Here is a 22,203-nt window from a genome sequence, read left to right as displayed (position 1 = left end):
GGCACAAATAATCTAGTTACACCACTGTGTGTTAGAATTACTGTGCAGGGCCCATGTGGACATTGAACTAGTTTCATCTCACCATTAGAGGTGGTGGAACTCCGTTCCACCCCGTTCCCCCCCACTTTAACTTCTGGTGCTGGGGAGGCTCTCTTTGCATTTGTACCCGTGGAGACCAACAGCTGGTAGGACGGAAAAAAGGTTTGGGACACATAGTGGACAGGGAGACGGGGCCCCAACCTTGTTCCACGAATTTACATCTTTGTGCCCAGCCCTGACCGGTCCTATACAGTCAAGTGGCTCCATCGTGGTTCTCCTGCTTTTAACGTTTTTTTAAATAAAGGATACTTGTTTTACATAAAACGTATCCATATTGCATCATTTTTCATACAACTCCAAGCTGAAGCAGAGGCGAGAGAATTTAAGGAGAAAGGAGAAAGACCCTTTATTCTATGCAATCAAAAATTCTTCTAAGTGTGAGTAACCTGGCGAGGGGGCTCACCCCGTCACATAAATAATTGAACAGAGTTTCGTTCCTGTTTACATGGTGATATGCAAGTTTAACATCTTTACCTTGTGAGTGTTCTGTAGAGGGGGTTGTGCCCGCAGAAAATCCTTTATAAGTCTAGAATAGTGTGCAAATTTGGATTATTTGTGTACCTTCCTGGTGTTGAAATGGTATCACACGAGGAGATCTGCCCTCTTTCTCTCCCTTTCTTGTTGTTTCATATACCAATGTGGAGTGGAGGAAATCGGCAAGATCCAGAGAAAAATTAAACAGGGGAGTACCAATTTTACATTTATCAAGCGCCCAAATTTTGAGGTCTTTCTTTGTATATGTTGTCAATTCGAGGGAATATAGGTGGTTCCCTTTCCTCAAAAAGAATATAGGCTGCTGAACGCGCTGATTCATTCCACCCCATCTATTTGACTATTAAACTGATATGACTTAGGTCGACACCTGAAATAGGTCTATTCTCCCTCCATGCCCTAGTGGATGGTAGGGCATCAAATACCACCTGTAGGCACATGTCGGCTCATAAAAAAAGAAGTGAAAAACCCATGTCGACCTTTTGACTGTCTACCTAATGCTTATGTCAACCTTAGGCATGTTGACCTATTTCAGATGTCGACCTAAGCCATGTTGACCTTCAGTGGTCAGCCCAATGCATCTCGAACCTTTTGTGTGTTGACCCAACAACAGTATACCTCCTGGGCTAATGCCATTCTGAGATGGTGGTAGTCCATTATAGCTATCTGTGCCCCTGTCCCTGCGTCTGCATAGTAACACATTCACTAGAAAGGATCGCCTATTGCAATGAGTTCCTGGGCGGTAAATGCCGCCCAGATCACAATGCTCATGCGATCCAATAATAAATGGGTCTCTTAATAAGAACTTTTGTGGATGAGGCTTGGCTCAATTTTTTTTTATATTTGACCTGTGCCTGGGATAAAAGAAACAAAACAGTGCGTACCCTGTAGTGCAGTGTTTTTCAACCACTGTGCCGTGGCACACTAGTGTGCCTTGAGCTGTTCCCAAGTGTGCCCCCAGATCTAGAGATGCCCAAACCAGTTTACAGCCACCACCAGTTCAACTGTTATTTACTGGTCTCTTCTTTTCATTTAAAGAGCCAATGTGTTTTATTTTTGTTACCTGTGTGATTTATTTTATATGGGGGACAATAGGTTTGTTTTTTTCCTGTGGGGGCCAATGCATTTTGCCCTGTGGGGATCTCATGGCGTGCCTTGGCAATTTTAAAATCGTATTTAGTGTGCCACCAGGTAAAAAGGTTGAAAATCACTGCTGTAGTGGCATGTTTATTGTTGGATATTTTTAGACGGCCACCATTTTGTACAGAACATTACAGAAAGTATTGTATTCCTCATCAGAGTCTGCCTTCATGAAATTCTCAGCGTAAATGTCCTAATACGTAAACAGGCTAGGCTACATTTTTGTGTGGAAGCAACTTATAAACCAGTATGTTTTTGTACTGTAGGCGGAAGCTGGAGCACCGTGAATAAACATACATGAACACAACAACATACAGTTTGGGACAAAACTGGGTCCATGGTTCCCATACTGTACCACAGGAGGGCTAACCAATGTGCCATTCTGGGCAGGATGCAGCACTTTGTAAGAGCGACATATCCAACGGCCTAAAAATCAGCATTATACAGTTTCTACTCAGTATTGGCCAATCATACTTGCCAGCATTCCAGATTAGAAAATCAGATCCTCCAAATGAGATTGCCAAATAACCTACACCACGTCTGCAGGCCGAGAACCCACACCCCTTCCCAGCTGTGACCATGTGAAACTTTCATGAAAATGTATTACAGTGAGTTTTTCTGTTATCTTTTTCTTTCAATGGGTCACATTTTTCAATGATCACATTTGCAATGGGATCCAAGAGTGCAATATTAGCGCCCGGGATCATATTACAGAATGCGATCACATCGGGTGAATGCATTACCTGGCAAAGGTAGTGTCAGGACGATCTGAAAGGAGCCTGTCCCTGAGATGTGCTAATGCGCTGCCTGGGCTTCAGTGCATGCGAGGTCACCCTGACCGCCATGCACAGCAGCCATCTCCCTCGGAACTCTGCATGTCCTTTAAACCCCACAGCACCGTGAACCTCCCTGCACGCATGCAAATGGCTGTTTAGCATAAACATCCGTTCGCAGCTTGTGTGCGGGGAGGAAATCATTCGATGGTGGTGTCTTACAACGGCCTGCTCCCTGTATGGGAAGAGGGTGCACAGCTGCCATCTGCTGCCTGCCCCCACGTCATCGCCGAATCACCCCTCACCACTGCCCTACGCCCGCACTGTCCCGTGTGAACGGATTGGCAACTATGCAAGTCGTCACCTCCATTTGCACACAGAGCCTGCACATGCACATTCGCATGTGCAGACTGAAAACATTGCTCCCCTGTGTGAAGCATGGGGGAGCGAATAATTCAGAATGACCCCCAATATCCCTGATAGGTTCTCCCCATCAATGGCAAAACTATTCTACATCAGACATAAACCATCAATGGCCATCCCTAGGATGTATGCTGCGGTCCCTCTGTGATATGTTTGGGGGATATAAATTATTTGCTGTTACCACAGGGAGTAAGCCACAACATTTTTATGATAAATGGTCCCCCTAGTCTGGCCAGGGGTGAAAAATGCCATGTGCACCCAACCATCATGTAACAAACCTATCCAGCGGGTACAAATACAAGAGGCTTCATACTGCAATCCCTGTCAGGCCATGTAATCCTTACATATAGATCTGTGCGCTGCCCATAAGAGACAGGTACATTCATCATGTCAGGAGAGAAATGCTGTATAAGCACATGCACAGCTTTTACTACGCACTTCAATTCAGCCTGTACTAAAATACACACATATTACACGTGACGCAGTGTAAACACTATTACATGCAATGTACTGTACATGTGGCATGCAGAGAACGAACGATGGATTGAGCGAACCACCCATCTAAAATCCAACATATTCCCAAAGTTGGGCTATGACATATCAGTATATGTATACAAGACTACCCTGAGCTGTGCATACTGCTTTCAGTCACAGATGTTCCATACATTTTGTAACGTGCATGTTACTCCAGCGTACTAGTAGCGGTACCCCCGCAGGACAGCGCTGCGCACACCCGCTCGCATCCAGCGCAGCACAGCACGGGTTACTAAATCTTGGCCCGAATAAACCTTTGGGAGCACAATAGACTCCTGTGTATGTGTGTGTGATCGGCAGTCCTGACACCCAATGGGATGACGGGTGGTTTATATATTGTCTAATCCCAGCGTGTGGGCGGGGCCTGAGCGGCTGCTGAGCGTTTTCCTGACCGCTGAGTCCCAGCGCAGAGCAGAGCGAGCTGGGACTGTGCCGGGGGACGGACGCTCTGCACCGGGACTGGAGCTGGGACTAAAGGAGCCCACATGGTCAGTACCAGCAATGAGTCTCCTGTTACTGCGGCTGGCAGGGCTTGTGCCGGTGTCCTGCTCTGCCTCCATCTGTCGCTTATACTGTACATAGACTTTCTGTACTTCTGCATGTGCTCCGGCCGCTCTGCTGCTGCCTGTCACTGCCTCTCCTCCTCTCTCTCGCTATGTGATCGGCCCATTGTAGACTTTTCCTCTGTCTGCTATAACTATAGTATAAGCTAGAACAATGTTACCCGAGTATTCTGTCCTTACACAGCAGTAACATGTGTTTTGTGTGTGTGTGTGTGTGTGTGTGTGTGTGTGTGTGTGTGTGTATGTATGTATGTATGTATGTATGTATATATATATATATATATATGTATATGCGTATATATATGTGTCCGGGCTACCTGGATGCATACATACTGTAGATATGTGTGTGTGTGCGTACATTATGTATGAATGTATGTATGTATGTATGTATGTATGCATGCATGCATGCATGTGCAGCATAGGTGTGAAGATGCTGGGCAGAATATAGCCCTGTTGGTAGAGGTCACCCTCCAGGTAGATCTGCCACCGACCAAATGAATATTCAGCCATCAAATCTGTGCTCCTGACGGGATACTATACTGATTCCTATTAGATACGTGATTGATAATTCATATATTAAGTACTGTGTGTCCATGGCTGATTATCCAACATTCTCCATATAATGTTGTTCTAACTTTTGACACAAAGTATGAGAAATCAATTGACATTGAAACCCCCATAGCAGCTTCATTACTATATACAGTATACACTGAGTATGAGAGGTGTTATGAACTACTTTGTCCCATCTGTCTATGTTGTCCTGAAGGTGCAGCATTGTTACATACCTGGGTGCACAGCAGAGGTGCTTAGTATGTCAGCCAGTTTATACACTTGCATGGCAAGGATGCTGGTTATTGTGAAGTACCTGTGAAATCATCCACCTGTTCTGCTAATGTCCCATAGGGTCCTGCTTGTCTGTGCCTCCCCCTGTCACTCATACCTTCCTGTCCTGGCCAGTCTTTCCAGGGAAGGGAGGAGTTGAGTTTGGCAGGGAGGGTTCCTACGTGGCTGGAGACCTGGGCTGGGAGCATGAGATTCCTGTCTCCAGGAAACCGCAGTACCACATTCTCCCCCCTCCCTGCCTTGTAAGTGTCCTGGGAGTAACACACTGATAATCCAGCTGCAATCACTAGGCAACCACATAGATGCAAGTATGGCTGCACAAAACCCTGGGTTAAAAGATCAAGTCATTATATTATCAATGTTTTGTTTTAAGCAAAACTTGTATATTTTTCCCATTTGAAGAAGTATTGTTTGGGCGCGTAGACATAATTATGTGCCGTTAAGTTTGATCAGGATCAGGATGGTATTGTCCATATTGGCACATTTTCTCACACAAACTTCTTTCAAAGCTTTTTTAGAGCAGCTGGTTCAAGAACGCAAATCTTATATTTCTTGTCTAGAGTCTTCAGAAATGTTGCTTGGATAGCTTTTTTTATTTCTAAAGTTTCAGGGTGAGTAGTAGTCGTTTGAGGCATAACTTATGCAAACATTACAGGGTTATGGCATTGTAGCACTTTACATTTTATATGCTGTCCATGCAATGGCCAGGTCTGCCTTGTAAGTCAGTGGGAGGGATCAAGATGCACTCAGCCTGTGAGAAGCGACTATTGAACGTCTCATTATCATACGCCTCCTGACACGTGCATATGTGCCATTGTTGTGGTTGTGCTATACTTGCCCAACACTTGCAAGCCTCCATCCATCCATCCCCCATACTTCCTCTCTAAAAACAAGGATTTGTAAGCACAAAATGCAACCTAATCTATATAAATTCAACTTTACATGAGTCTCTTGAGGGCCGTTTCAATTGTTTTTGTGAACCTGATCTTCTGTCTATAGTGAGGAGTGATTAGGGGTAGCAATTCAAACATATTCATGCGTTGATTTATTTATTAATTAATTAACCGTTTCTTATGTAGCTCAGCAGATTCCATTGCGCTTTACATTTGTAAACAGAGATAAAACAAACTGGGTAACAGCAGACAGATTTGGAGGTAATGGGCAAGTTGATTGCACCCAAATAGTTGGGAAATGTCACCCTTGCATTAACTGGAATTACTCCCGCCTTCCCCATAGTGGGATCCATGTAGAATAACCATTCCTTGGGGATCAAGTTGCAGGCGACATACTACTAGAAATGGTAACATTTGCAATGTACATGGATGCGATTTTAAACATGTCTGTCAATAGCCTGATTTTGCTTGGGAAAGAAGAAAACAATGCTTTTTATTGTGCCTACACCTGCAATTCTACAAGGGTTTAAGATGTTAAATGTTACCCATAGATAGGAACAGCATGGTTGTTGTGCTGCTGTTGCAGTTGTCTAACAGAGCTGCAGTTTCATCCTCTGAATGGTCCATTTGTGACAGAGATACCAAGGAATGTGAGGTTACCAGGTCAGGGGATTAAAGCCTATCAAATGTGAAAGAATCTTTGGATTAAAGGGAATATTTGACCCTTCCTGCCAGAGCTTTGTGGGATTTTTCTCACCCTCTTTTGCAACTCCAGAGCTGTGGCGGACTTATCACGGTACTTGTACATTAATGAGATGGAGATTCTATGGAAACACATAAATAAACTGTTTAACTCATTATAATTATCAGCAAAGCCCTAAAAATTGCTGTTTATGCTAGTGGTGACTGTGCCGTTATTTATTTATTTATTTGTACATTTTTTATTAGTTTATATGCTATATCCTCTTTGGTTTTTCTATTTTATTTATATATATATATATATATATATATATATATATATATATATAGTAACTTTCTCTGCTGTTCTCATGTGGTATTTGCACAGCTCTTCACCTTTTAAAATGTGTTGTGTTTCAAATTGCTCAAGAAGTGATCCTTTAAAATGATAGGGTCACTGCCAAGCTATGTTCTTATTTTCCATTGCAATAATAAAATGAATGAATTGTCAATGAGACTGTTCCCAGGGGTGAAGCCAAGTGCTGCACTTAGCATTTTTGCTGCAGATACAATGTGAATTTCTATGGAGGGAAACCTATTGTAGGAATTAATAATGTTTTTTAGGACTTTTTTTTACTGCGGTTTTTGTGCAGTCAGGGTATCAAGATGGCTGGCAGACAATGTCTAGGTCAGGCATGTCCAAACTATGGCCCTCCAGCTGTTGTGAAACTACAAGTCCCATCATGCATTGCCACAGTTCTGCTATTATGGAATGCTAAAACTATGGCAAGGCATGCTGGGATGTGTAGTTACACAACAGCTGGAGAACCGCAGTTTGGACATGCCTGGTCTAGGTCAACAAGCACAAGGTCAACTTCTCATGTCAACCTACCGATTGCTGTCGACCTAATCACTGTCATTGTAGACAAATGAAAAACCTTAGGCCACGTACCTATAACAAGCTCTTTTTAATGCAGTGTGTGTGTGAAATCAATTTAAATGCATTTTTGCAAGGTATTTGAAGTTTCTAAGTTTATACAGTATGTGTACATTATTTTATCACTGAAAATGGTTTAACATTATCGGTAGGTTTGGTAGCACTACAATATTGGTTTCCAATGGCAATACATGATTACTTATTAACCCTTTGCTTTTAAGTTTGGCATACACATATACTTGTAATGGGGCCTACGCAATTTCAGGGGTCTTAGAAAATACCTCTACATTATTCCATGCGATGCGCAGCCCTGCGCGCTATTGCCCCAGCAAATTAATATCCAACATGCTGGATAATTCTATTATCACAGGTGTCAGGACCAGTGTTCTAGCCCTGACAGATTGCTCAGCACACAGCACTTAAGCTGTATACACACGGGGTGATTTTGAGCACATATCGCTGGCAATATGGTCGCTGAGCGACCATATCGCCAGTGATTTATATATGCTGTGGGTGATAAATCGCCGTGTGCACGCTACCGTGTTCAGCCCCTAATGGGGCCAGCTTTTTGACCAGCTGTTTCCCCCGGCAGAGTCTCCTGTTCATCTGAGACCATCTCTGGTCGCTGATGAAAATGAGACACTGAGCAATATATTGCACCGTTTGTACACAGCTTTACACATCGCTGTGTGCTGAGCGATTTAGCATCGTTCAGAACGCTTCAGCATCTCCCGTGAGCAGGCCCCTGTAGTTTTGAAACCTGCAGCTTATCTAGATTTTAATCACGCTGCTCTGTATTTTGTGTTTTGATGGCTAATGTCTCATTATTGCAGCAGTTTAAGATACTTTAGAGGTTGGAGTCCAGGAGAGGTCGGTGTGTAAGTGATTACAGTTTATGCACACACAGATTCCTTCACGCTGACGGATTTCCTGCTAACTAGGATTTTTTTTGCTGATCCTTCCTTGTCTGTCCCTGGCCACTGAGTGCAGAGTTTCCGTTTCAGTGGCCCCACTCCAGAGAGCTGGGAGGCATCCTGGTTTCAGACATTTTAACCCTTTCGTTTTTGCATGACCTAAAAAAACGAGGCATACTGTTATAGCATCTCTCAAAAACAAAGTTATGCATAGGATCGACACTCCAGATTTATACAGTTATAGTCATAGTAATTTCTCTTGTTTATTGAATAATTCTGTGCAATGAGAGTGTATTGTGTACATATGCGTTTGTCTTATGCATTCCAGTTACAAAAATATTCTTGATGAAATAAAAATCCTGGGATTGGCGTGATATTTCTATTCTACTTTTTCATTATTAACCCCTTGAGTGGTGGGTTTTTCTGGGGCAGGACAGGTTTTCCTGCCCCAGAAATACCCACCACAGCCCCCCCCCCCCCCCCCCCTCACCGCCAACCAGTGCGGTCACCCCTGATTTCCATGGTCTGTGTAAAAACCCTGAGTCTAGTTCACAGCACTACAGGTGATGGTTGATAGCTTGACACTACAGTGTCGATTACAAAATGACAACATGTAAAGGTAGACGGTACAAAAGGTTGACACATGTTGATGGTTGCTAATAATTTAGGTTATATATGGTTTCACATACAAAATGTCACCCGACAAAATTGTTTGGGCCTTTTACATATCAACCTATTGGTTGACAACCATATGGTGTTGACCTATTAACTGTTGACCTTTTGACAGTCTATCTGTTAGTCAAGTGATGACTAACCTTGACACTCCAGCTGTTGTTGAACTACACATCCCAGCATGCCCTACATCAGTTTTAGCATGGCCAAATAGTAAAACTGTAGCATGGCATGCTGGGATGTGTAGTTCAACAACAGCTGGAGCGTCAAGGTTAGTCCCTTCCCCTACTCCATTACTTCTGTTATCCATATATTTATTTATTATTTATATATAGCGTACATTGGGGAGTGCCTGCATTCTAGATCACCAATTAGTTCTGTACCATACACAGTGTGTGTCACAGAATCTTCCAATCTTATTTCTGTAATAACTTATTGTGGAGGGTGCGGTATTCCTTATAATACACAATGGCTTCCTAATGAAAGTCCAGGCATTAGAACTCACTAGCTACATGGATATTATTTTCCTGGGAGATTTGCTAGTGTATTGGATCCATCAAATGCTACATTGAGGACTCACCAGGGGACCATGAAGTAGGTACACATACTGGCGATATGTCCCAGGAAAGATGTTCACATGTACATCTTGTGAATGGCCCTTTTGGCAAGTTGCTTAGTACTGCAATACATAACAATCTCTCCCTCAGTAGTTTACAAAGACCCTAATGGGGCATAAACACAGGGAGATTTGAGCAAAAGATATGTTATGAGCAATTTAGTGTGGGAGATGTCCCACAGTCTAGATCTCCCATACACACTGAAAGATTTGTGCTGAGTGATTTCGTGTAGTAGATTTGTGTAAAGCAAAACAAAACAAAAAGGTAAATAATGGATTTCTATTACAGGAGGGTAGATCACTTCTTACAACATGGGCAATTTGTAGTCTGTTGCTAAGCGATCTGACTAGATTTATACTGCCTCCCTGAATGAGCTAGACCGGGGATAGCGATAGGTGGGGCAATCGCTATGTGCCATACACACTGAGTGATATGTGCCTAATTTCTAAGCGATTTAGCCAAATTGCTTAGAAATTAAGCAGAAATCTCCCTGTGTGTTAGGCACATAAAGAATTAAAGAATACATGTGTAGGTTATTGTGGCTGGGAGTACTGATCTGAGTTTGTTTGTTTGATAGAATAGTCCTACCCCCACACTGTTCTCTTCCTGTTAGTATCTTTCTTCATTGTTTACATGTAAAAGTGTATGGATGGACCATCTGGAAATTACAGGAAAAATAAAAACACATGGTATGTCTATATTAGGTCATCTGACAATGTATCAGAAGTTGTGCATGATAATATTTATTACAGAGCAAACGCTGTCTCAAAGTACAGAGCCCCTTCAGTAAATGCACATTTATTTATAGAGTTATCAATGCCCATTATTTTCCATGTAACAGGGTTACATAAGGGGTGCACACACACGGGCTGCCGCTGGGCGATTTTTACTAAGTGATTTTTACTAAGTGATTTTTACTAAGTGATTTTTACTAAGTGATTTTTACTAAGTGATTTTTACTAAGCTTAGTCAAAATCGCCCAGTCAAAATATTCTCGCCTGCAGTGTCTATTTGGCCGGGCTATAGCGATGCTGCAGGACCGCGCATCACTATTGCCCGCTGTGCACACAGTGTTTTTGATGATGTAGTCAAAACAGCTTAGACAGTCACCCTGAAACATGCGGTATAATTTAACAGCAGATAAGAACCACTTGGCCCATCTAGTCTACCCCTGTTTTAAGCAATGACAAACTGAACCCTTAAGCTGTGTACACATGGGGGCGATATGTTGCTCAGTGTCTCCTTTTCATCAGCGACCAGAGATGGTCGCTGATGAAAGGGAACCTCTGCCGGGGGAGCCGCAGAGGTAATTAGCTGGTCGCAGGAGCTTGCTACCAGCGATTAGAACAGTGCTGAAAACGAGAGTGCGCACCTGGCGATTTATCGCCGGGGCACACTCCGATCACTGGCAATATGGTCGCCAGCGACCATATTGCCAGCGATTTCAGCCCATATCGCTGCCGTGTGTACTTGGCTTAAGTTCTTTGTAAGGATATTCATATGCCTTTTTCAAGCATGTTTAAATGGCTCTACTGATATAAGGTGCATACACACTGTGATATTACACATTATATTGCTCATTTTGACTCTTCTGAGTGATATTATTTGTAATATCATCTAGTGTGTATGCTGCAAACAGTCCCGCGGTTCATTAAAGACCCCCCCTCCCCGGTTGTCTGTACATGCAGCTCAATCTGACTATACAGGTTGAGTATCCCTGATCCAAAATGCTCTGGACTAGAATAATTTTGGATAATGGATTATTCTATAATTCAGAATATTTCTATTAGGTTTTTTCAGGTATCTTGCATTTGTTGTAAATACACATCAAACATATTAAAAATACACACAAATATTTATTATTTGTGCATGAAACAAGGTTTTAAAACATGAAAAAAGTTTGTGTACAATCTCAGACACTGAATTTGGATGCCAAGCAATCATGTCCCTGCACATATTAGTGCCAGTTACATATCATGTTCCCAGTAATGCCAGTTACAGATGTCCCCAGTAGGTTGACTGTTACAGATGACCCCCCACCCCCCCCCCCCCCTAAAAAAAAAATGTTGGGATATTTTGGATAAGCGATACCCAACCTGTAACATCAACGACTGCATGTACGGAGCAGTGATCCGATGACATCACTGAATGATGTCGTTCAGTATGTAACCACTTTATTGTTCACCCGGGAGTTCAAGGGAAATCCGTAGACCATATTGCATAGTGGTTATGCATTTTAGTCGTCACAGCTGGGAGGCTTTTCCACCTATCCACTACCCTTTCTGTGAATTATACCCCTTTCACACCAGCCTGAATTCCCGGGTTGGCCCCGGGAACAATCCGCGACTAGCGCTGGTGTGTAAGGTTCCCAGGCCAATGCCCTGGGACCAGCCCTGGAGACAGGCCGTTGTGAAAGGTACTTACCCGGCATCCCGGCTTGCTTCCATCTGGACAGCGGGGTCCAGGCGGCGGGGTCCAGGGATCCGGGCAGCGAGGTCCGGGCGGTGGGGTCCAGGGGTTCAGACTTTTGGGGATCCGGCAGAGGCGGGTGTGCGCTTGTAGTGCTTTTTGTCAGGCAGCGGGCGGGAAGCGCTGCTGGATTTGAAAAGACTGGTCAGACACTCTCAGCCAATCAGCTTTCTGCAAGTCTTTTCAAAATGCTTTCAAATTCTCCTGCCCGGCAAATAGCGCTATAAGCGCTCAGATGCTGTAATCCCGCAGTCTGGACCCCGGACCCCACCACCCGCTGCCCCCACACACCAGAAAGGGGCCAACCCAGGAATGTCCCTGCATCATCCAGGGACAATATTCATAGGAATGTCCCTACATTTTTCTGGTGTGAAAGGGGTATCATCAAATTTCCCCTGAACCCCCCCTTTAAGTCTCAGCATATATTGGTTGTACAACTAAAGGTCAATACACACTGGTTGACTATGCCCAGCGTGTATGGACAGCGATAATGACAATCACCGCTGCGGGGAAATCCGCTCCGTGCATACACACTGAGCGGCTTTCCCCCTGCCCGGTGCCGACGGATGGGGGTTGGAGGGGGGGGGGGCGGCTTTGCATAGTGCAGAGCTTTGCAATGCCGTCCTCAAAGCCGCTCATCTGCTGGTATTACCAGCAGATGAGCGGCTTTCCCGGCGATGTTGCGGGAGCGCGCAGTAGCGCTCACCGCCGGGCCATACACACTGGGTGGCTTTGAGCTGAAAGCCGCTAAAACAGGCTGTTTTGAGCATCTTTCAGCTCAAAGTCGCCCAGTGTGTATGGGCCTATACTCTGCTTTAGAATTGAACAGCTTTCACTTCTCCATATTACCCTTATCAAAGCGTCCTTAACTTTTTGCTTGGTTTGTTCCTATGGCAGCTAATTGGCTGGTTGCATAGAGGCAGCTGTATTGTTAAGATATGCTGATCTAGTGACAAATCGACTGTATCCATGTGAGTTATGTCACTTGTTTTCAGACTAGACGTTCTACTCTGTATGTTTCTCCTTCAGAATCTTGCTATGAAATAGGTTTGGCGAATAGCCACAATAAAATGGTAAATGGTGATGGTAAAAGAGGACATGGTATTGACACCTCTTAATGGACTTTTGTGTCAATAAATGACAAACGGTTTTCCAACCGTTAAGAGGAAACTGAACAATCCACTTCTTCTTTATTGACATTAATGCACTCTGCGCTTATCAGCCAGCCAATAAAAGGGAGGAGTCCGGCATTGTAAGTGAAAACTCTTGCTGAATACAATGACATCAGACCTAAGAGAAACAGACAAAAGAAATGCAACCTCTCCCAATTCCTAGCTTACTAGGGCAAAGTACAAATTGCTTTATAGATTCCATGGAGAGACAAACTGGTCCAATTATATCCTCTTAATTGGCCTGTACAGATCCTTAATTCTCATCTTGAGAACAGAATCATCCTGGAAATTGCGAATCACAGTGCTAAGATTTCTTGAGGTTTATAGGAACTTGCAGAGTGCTTGACTGGGGGACTGGATGTGCCTGAATTCCATAGTCTCACATGATTCTCATCAGTAAGGAGGCAGCCTCACGCAGCCAGTTACATCAGCATCAACCAGGGCCTCTCCCCGTGCGTCCTGGTGGGGGATGGAGTCAAAGGAATTTCTTTTCATATGTGTGTTTGACTATTATGTATGTTCATCACACATGCAGACATATAGATGTAAAATATATATGCATAACTAAGGTGAAACTTAATAGTCACAAAATGGATGCGTACAATTTTTACTGTCTATAAATACAATAAATAAAATTGTGCATAAAAATATATATGCCAAGTGTTTGCGGCACAAGGCGGTCGGGTTTATTATACTATTGTCCAGGTTATGGGTTGAAGGTTGCATGCAGGTTCGGGGGAATTGCACTCATACAGTATTAATGCAGATTGTTATACTAGGCATACACCAGAAGGATCATGATCATTAGACGATCATACGACGAGCACACGATCTGCATACGATCCAATCACGATCTGTACCCAGTTGAAGGAATCTTTTTCAAATCCTGACTGCAGCAGGTAGGATTCTGCAAAACGACCAAACGATAAGCGGGGACGCGCATCGGATCGGAATCGGATCTAAAACATAGCAAAACATGCCCAATTCACATACAATCGGTCAAGATTGTATCGAAATTGGGGGAAATGAGGCCAAATCATTCTGGAGTGTACCCAGCATTACTCTTCTGCAGAATGTCATGTATTTTTCTGCACCACGTCTGTGACTTGTGCAAGTAGCCCTCATCATCATCTGCATGCAGTCAAAAGGTCGACATGGGGTTTTTCAATTTTATTTTGTCCCGAATTTCAACACAGTCGACATGGACACTGAAACGTAGCACCGCGTCCCCTCGCATGGCTCGCTGCACTCGTCATACTTCGGGTACGGTGTCACTCTACGCTCGGCACACTATTTTTTATTCTTCCACCATGCCCTAGTGGATGGTAGGACATGAAATACTGCCTGTTGGCACATGTTGGTTCCAAAACAGAGCGAAAAAACCCCCCACGTCAATCTTTTGACTGTCGACCATCCCCGTGTCAACCTAATGCATGTGTCGACCTTCAGTCATGTCCACCTAATTCTTGTAGACCTAGTGACTATATCCCACTAGAACTCGCTAGTTGTGTACAAGAATACAAAGAAATCCGCAGCAATGTGTGAAAATCTCATGATGGATAAGAACCAAATGAAATCTTTCTATGCTTAAATCATTTCTGTCTATCTCAAGGTGTGTGAGAGGTCATTGGCCAGTGACTGCTGAATGGCAGTTTTACTGCTTGTGTGGCCTGAATGGCTACAGATCTGGAGATAGGGCTGTCTATATAAATGTGTGGCCACCTCTGCTCAGGTCCAAATTGAGAAAAGAACATATGTAACAAAGCAGAGAATCACACCTTCATAGGTTTTGGTAAGGCAGAATGTAGCTACTTTCTGTCCTCCACGCCTGCCTTACTTCATCACTACCTAAGTAAATCAATATGATCCCAAAATGATGATGCCCTTGGGCCAAAATTGTTGACTGGAATGTCCAGGCTTCATAGCAGTTCCTAAACTTCTTATGGCTTAAGTTACATTTGACTTGTTCTTAGACGAACCTCAATTTTTTGGTCATACAGAATTGATCCCTCCATGTGCCTTCGGCAGCAGGTGGGTTAACGGACGTCTTCCCGGAGTACAAAGGTAACCATGCCTTTTTGTCTTTGAGCTGAATAGCCTTACCTCTAGGAGGTTTCCTGTGGCCTTGGTAAATCCGAAGTATCAGTTGTCCTTTGATCAGTGTCCCCTTGTTAAGTGTATGCAGAGCATTGAAATGACTCAGATTACCGCCCAATTCTGGCCTTTGTTCTGCAGTCTGCGGTTTTATATTATTCTGTGTCTCGCTGGAATCTGCCAGCAAACAGATTTCCCTCCACAGTAATAATAAAGCTAAAAGGCCAGATCACTGTTTCTTACTAGGCTGTTGTATATGCATACATAACTTCTGGGTGGACTCATTCCAGCGTAACTGCTGGTGTTTGGAGTATGTTACTGTGTGCAATTCCTGCACCATTTAATGCATTCCTTCTGCTACTGCCAGGTCAGCTGGTAAGAGTCATCAGGCGGAACTACATTTCCATGCAACATCTGCATTGTAGTAGAAGCAATGCTATCAATTGATCAAGCGTCTGAGGACCGTAGAGTATTCAGTCTGGTGCCAGGTTAAAAATGATATCTAGAATTGGCAACACACACATAACAGTAGGTTTACCATACTATTCCTTCTAAACCGGGACACAGGTTCTGAGGTGACATGAAGGCTTGACGTTAGTTCCTGTTTAAAGGGACAGTATGCTAAATCTATGTAAAAGATCCATGTCTGAGGACTAAAGGTTTTTGGACGCATAGTTAAGAGTTGCCCAACATGACTTTCTCTGGATTCACAGGAGACTATTATCGGAGGCAGATGTAGGGTCGCCATAGTTTGGGTCTCTATTATATATATATATATATATAACATCGTAGGAACATAATGAAGGGTCATATGAAACACAGTGTGTCAAGGCATTACAAACTGAAACATCAGTGTAATCCCGCCTGCCTTACGATAATAGGTCTGGAACAAATTTCTAACACCTCAAGGGGGGGAGATAGATTTAATTTGTTATGTAGAAGAGAAGTTTTTTGGACTTTGAAATTTAATTCCCTTCACCCCGACGGTCTAAATGAGACCATTGAACTAAATGCGGTTCTTTGATTCATGAACTGTCATGATTTCCTTCATATGTCCTTTGCCCCTCTTTCTCTGTATTTTTAAAATTCATTAAAATTCATCTTTATCCTTTCTTACATTCTTATATACTTATGACTATCCATGTATTTGTGATGATAATATATTTCTGAAATGTTTTTCTGAGGATACGCATGTCTATTGCGGAGTGTGCCTCTTACAGGGCAACATAATGGGAGAATCTTATAATCAGTTCCCCTAAAATATATTAAATGTTTAGATGAATGTAACTAAGTAAAGAATTTTCTACACTACTACAAAGGATGAATATGATATTATAATAGTAATAATGCTATAACTATCTCTCTATAGTTGTTGACAAATGTATGATGTGATATATCCAAGAAAAATTCCGTTATATATATATATTTGTACATTTATTGTTTATTCATATTATTATATTTTTAAGTATATTGTTGGAAAACATTACAAACAACCAGAGATGCCAAATGGTTTAAATTCCCCATCCCGAATGTTGCTAGGCAACATTAGAGACGCTATCGGCGTCCTGGCCAAAACAGTATTCAAGCTCCTTCCCTCCCCTTTGGTGATGCGGAATCCATCTACCAATACTGTGAGGCCAGACACATCGATACGTCCTCTTTGTGACTGGACACGCACCTGAGCTGTGTACTATACAGCGGTGCGTGGTGACATCACACGGGCGCTATCTCCCTACCCGACGCGCCTCCGGGTCACGTGATGATGCCACGTGACCGGATAGCGTTGCCGGGCAACAGGTGAGACGCTGGCTCCGGACTACGTGGGGATGCAGCCGTTCTGTTCGCTGATACCGGCAATCGGTGACGGACGGCTAACTCCCCCGTAGCTCCGTAGCAAGCACGAGTAAAATCTTATACCCAATTCTTTATCTCTGACCAAATGTTTAGAAGTCACAACACGTATTTAATCAGCGAGAGTCATGTGACTCCCTCTAACCAATTACAATAGAGGAAGACTGAAATGTAGTTGTTTTCTCTTTAAATATACGCAATTTGATTATTTTGGTTATCTTGTATTTTATGAATTTTCATGGTAAATATAGGACTGCCTCCTTTTTAATAATATAAGATATTTTTGTGAAATATAAAGAATGCTTTTTGTTATACAAATATAGTATGATCACAAACAAAGGGCGGAACTCACACAGGTGAGAGGACTAATTAACTCCCCAGAGTGGTATAAAAACTGCTACTGTTGAGACAGTTAGCACTTGCTCCTGAGGAAGCCGGACACACAAATATACCGGAGAAACGCGTTGAGCTTACACTGAGCAGACGGGGGTATTATCCATCCAGTGGACCTACTCATCTTTCCCTACAAATTGGCACTTTCTTCACCTAATCCTTCTAACGCTGAGGCTGTGGGATTTAGCCTGGTCCCTGAATTCGGATATCACGGTGAGCCATATATAAGGGGGATTGTACTAGTGGCCACACACAGTACTGGAAAATCCTGGTCCAGCACAAATCCTTGGATTACAAAAATTCTTATTCAAAAAACAAGGAGAATCAAGGATGGTAATATAATTACAATATTATACCCCAACAGCTGCTAATTGACTTTTAAATTCATCTTTTTAGACATTTTTCTATATACCACCTATTGGTGATAAGACTGAGCCTACTCACCACCAGTCCTTTTAGTGCATTAATGTGAATTAAATTGTATTTGCATGTATTGATTATGTATTGTTTATATATATGTTTTATAGTAAAAATTTAATATTAATTTTATACCGTCCATTATTGTTTTTCTTGTTTCCAAACAACCAGCGCCAGTACAAACCAATATCTTCCTTCTTACATATATTTGGGGCTGACTACCCCAGTACCGGCTGCTGTTAATTGCGCACCATACACCACTCCTCTTTTTCATAGTTTGGGTCTCACCAGCTGTGTGCGATGCCATGCAGCTGCCGTGACCCGCAAACACTCCGGGCACTGTTTTCCAGACTGCGTCCTCCCAATGTCGCGTTGTCGTCCTCCCAATGATCTGCTGCTGCCCTCCGCCTGCCCTTGGAGTGCGGTCACATTTTCCAGAATGTGACTGTAGTTAAAGGGGTTGCGCATACGCTCATGTGCACAATAGCAGAAATGGCTGAATAATTTTTTCTATTCTGCGAGCCGTCCTGAATCAGGCCTCCGGAGCTGTATTTAGTAAGAGCTTGCTAGAAAAGACTGACCAAACCCCCTGCGGTAAGTATACCGCTCTCTGGGAGATGAGAAAGAGCTGAATGAGTACACAAAGGATTACCTAATTTTCTCTGCATCTTAAGGTGCCCATACACTAGTAAGATTTATCTTCAGATCTGGCTGGTTGGAACAAAAACATGGTTATGGATGAGTGACAGTTTGTAGTTCTCCAGCATTTCCAAGCAAATGGTCAACTGTCATCCATAACCATGTTTTTATTCCAACCAGACAGATCTGCATGTAAATCTGCATGTTTTTGGCCACCTGGGTTGAACCTGATTGTGCTTCAGTGACTCAGCCCATTGGCATGGATAGCCGGAGCTGGCTCAGCTCCATACACCTGCTTCTCACCACACCCTGCATTGCCGAAAGAATGCAGGCAACTCTGGAATATGTTGTGTTGATTCACGAAAATGTACTTAATCAATTCACCTAATGAATATTTGACCGGCAACCTGTCAATCCCGTGGGAATCAGAGGCTTGGCTAACACGCTTCATGACTTTCTCTTGAATGTTGGATCATTCCATGACCTTGCTGCCTCCACTCTTCAGTGTAACAGGTGCTGCTTGACAAGTAGTGTGCCACACGCCACTGGAATCCAGTGTAACTTTACTGAGTCGGCATCTGTGCTGCTTCTCTGCTGTCACCTCACTCTATTCTATAGCAGGGATGGACTAACACTGGTATGTATCCGGTGAGGATGTTTTGCATTGCGGATGCTTAGTACATCCCGCCTCCAGGCTTTGCCAGAGTATTGGGTCTCATGCTGTTTCATTTGGTTTAATCCTCAAAGCTGTTGTATTGTGGCCTATACACTATGGGGGTTATTCTGATTCACCTGTAAAGGCACAATCACTCTCTAATGGACAAAACCATGTGCACTGTAGGTGGGGCTGATGTAACATGCAGAGAGAGTTAGATTTGGGTGTTTTATTGTTTCTGTGCAGGATAAATACTGGCTGCTTTGTTTTTACACTGCAATATAGATCTCAGTTTGAAGTACAAACCCCACCCAAAGCTAACTCTCTCTGCACATGTTACGTCAGCCCCACCTGCAGTGCATATGGTTTTGTCCATTAGAGAGTGATTGTGCCTTTCTGAGTGAATCAGAATAACCCCATATGTGGCCCAGCACTGAAAGGAGAACCAGTTGCTAATGAAATTGTGTATTGTGAATGCCCAGAGTGCAGAATTCAGCTTTTTTAATATGGCGCTGAGTGGTTACTACATTTTAGAATGTCATTGCTTGAGAGTAATAGCACAGAATCTGTATTACCATAAGCATCCAATACGTCAATGTCTCTTTCTGATATAGGGGTCCATATATCATTTAATATGTGTGGCGAAATCCCTGATAACACATGTTTTGGGGTATTTAGCCACAAATATATAATTATCCCCCGAATGTATCAGGAGGGACCGCAGCAGGAATCTCCGATCCCTCCTGCTCCGCCGGCATCTGCGTCAACCATAGGTTTCTATGGGGCATGCAATGCTGCCCGATTTATCAATATCAGCATCGCATCGGGTCCCTGGGCTACCAGCATTCTGAGATGGCAGTAACCCATTGTAACCTGGCAGTGCAGTAAGTGGGGGTTCACCGCTAACCGTGCATGTGAAGATGCCCCCCGGCTCCTGGCATAGCACATCAGCTTTTGGAGCCCTCTCCTTGTGTGTCCATCCCAATAGAATCACGTATTACAGGAGGGTTGGGGGGAGTAAGTAAAGGTACGAAGAGAACCTCGCTGAAAAGAACCAGCGAGGTGGAGACAGGAAGTGTGCCCATTAAAACGGCAGGGCTCGCCACAAAATGCAGTGGACTCCCTGCATTTGCGGCGAACCTCACCATTTAAGGGGATCCTTGTTTTGACAGTGAGTATGACCTTTCCTCGCGAAAATAAGCCATCCTCGACGTACAAACCCCATTCGCCGCTGCATTGAATACACCCATTTGTATGTGTATGTGTGTGTGTGTTGGGTTTTACAATACTTAGCAGATGTTGGGGTTCCACACATCGGGATGCCGCTGTTGGTCTTCAGACCTCTGGCATCTCAAAAGCCCAATCGGTAAACTTGGCACTATCTTTCTATTATAATATTACATTTGATGTCCTGAAAACTCAGTCTCCGATGCACAAAATTCCGAAATATGGAATGTTCCAAAATACAGAATTTTTTTTTCCGCACAACTGAGATAGTGACACTTTTTGCTTTTTCTGATGGTTCAGTGTACGCAAAATTTGTTTAATGCAAAAATTCTAAAATAACCTGCAGGCTATGGCTGTTATTCAAATAGCTCCCAACAAAAATCAACACTGTCTGTGTGTGCGTGTACATGTGGTAGGGAATATCGATGGTAAGCTCTACTGTTGTCATTGTTAAATATTCTCTGTAAAGCGCTGCGGAATATGTGTGCGCTATATAAATAACTGGTAATAAATAGCTGCAGTAATATACCATACCATTGAGTCACCATTAGAGAGGGGTCGGGAGGTTCATGTGAGAAAGGGTGAGTAAAAAAAAAAAAATCGGCAATAATTTTCTGAAGCCTTAGCGCTATCACAGGTAATTAAGTAGCCCTCCTATGTATAGTTGTATATTATTCAGTGTTTAGAAAGAATCCATGGCCAAGATATCAGTATGAAAATCACATTTTACGCAATACGGAAAATTCTGAAACCTTTGTACGTTGTGAGTAATATTGCGAGATTATATTTTTAAATATCACCGTTGTTTAGTGCATAGCTCCCCATAGTTACAGCAATGCTGTGAGAAGTTTTTATCCTTTGACTGAAGAATGCTGTCTATAAGTGTCTAATTTATCATGGTCACCTTACAAAATGCGTAAAGGTCATTGTGATTTTATACAACACACAGTCTTGTGAAATGGAGAGGTGAGAGGTTAAACCTGATATGGTTTTTTGCTATTTTCTTGTGTAATCTGAGTAAAAGGATTTAAAAGTGTTGCTTTGAAATGATCCAGTTTGTGTCCTCTGATTGTAATTTAGCGTCAGGACACGCAACTCTGTTTGATAAAGTGATAACAGACTGGGAGTTTTTGTGGTGTCCGGAGGGTGAACTTCAAAGGAAATATGTGTCCAATACATTAATATTTACAAATCAAAGTAATCCATTGCTATCTTACTAACAAAATGAAAAACCTGTAAAATTTAATTTTCTAAGCCTGAGTACACACATATGTAGGTGACAGGTGATAAAGAAAGTGTTATGTATGAAAGCAGAATGTGATTAATGGCAAGCACAAAGCCTGAATATAATCTTTTAAACCAGATAACATCATGTGGAACTCTGGGACTACTTACACAGATATCTACATACAAAAGACTTGTATTATATTGTGTGTATGTGCGTGCAATGGTGCCCTAGATGGCATACTGCGTGAGACAGGGCACGGGAGAGTTATGTCAGGTTGCTATACAGTGTGGTTTATTTTAACCTGCCAAACTAAATCTATGAGAGGTGGGTGAGTATTCAGAGCTGATAGCGACTAATTTGCCGAGCCCTGCGATTGGCTAGCCACTGCCTCGCCAGAGTGGAGTCTCGCCCTGCGCTAGGCCTGCAAAATTATTGCAGACGGTGAATAGGTGCAAATCCATGAGCAGCTCTCTCACCATC

The 22,203-nt window shown here is 43.0% G+C and overlaps 1 protein-coding gene across 1 annotated transcript in view; it reads left to right on the top strand.

The window, feature by feature from the left end:
• The first annotated feature begins 3,846 nt into the window (after positions 1 to 3,846).
• The window catches only part of AMOT (angiomotin), a 67,135-nt gene continuing 48,778 nt past the window's right edge, over positions 3,847 to 22,203 (top strand). The window contains exon 1 of the mRNA XM_083159394.1: positions 3,847 to 3,949. The gene's annotated coding sequence lies outside the window, so the exon portion shown is untranslated. The remainder of the gene's footprint in view (positions 3,950 to 22,203) is intronic.

This window comes from Crinia signifera, chromosome 9 (assembly GCF_055691185.1).
Source record: "Crinia signifera chromosome 9, ASM5569118v1, whole genome shotgun sequence".
Taxonomy (NCBI): domain Eukaryota; kingdom Metazoa; phylum Chordata; class Amphibia; order Anura; family Myobatrachidae; genus Crinia; species Crinia signifera.
Note: the sequence above shows the minus strand (reverse complement) of the source record. Positions and strands in the feature narration are given on the sequence as shown.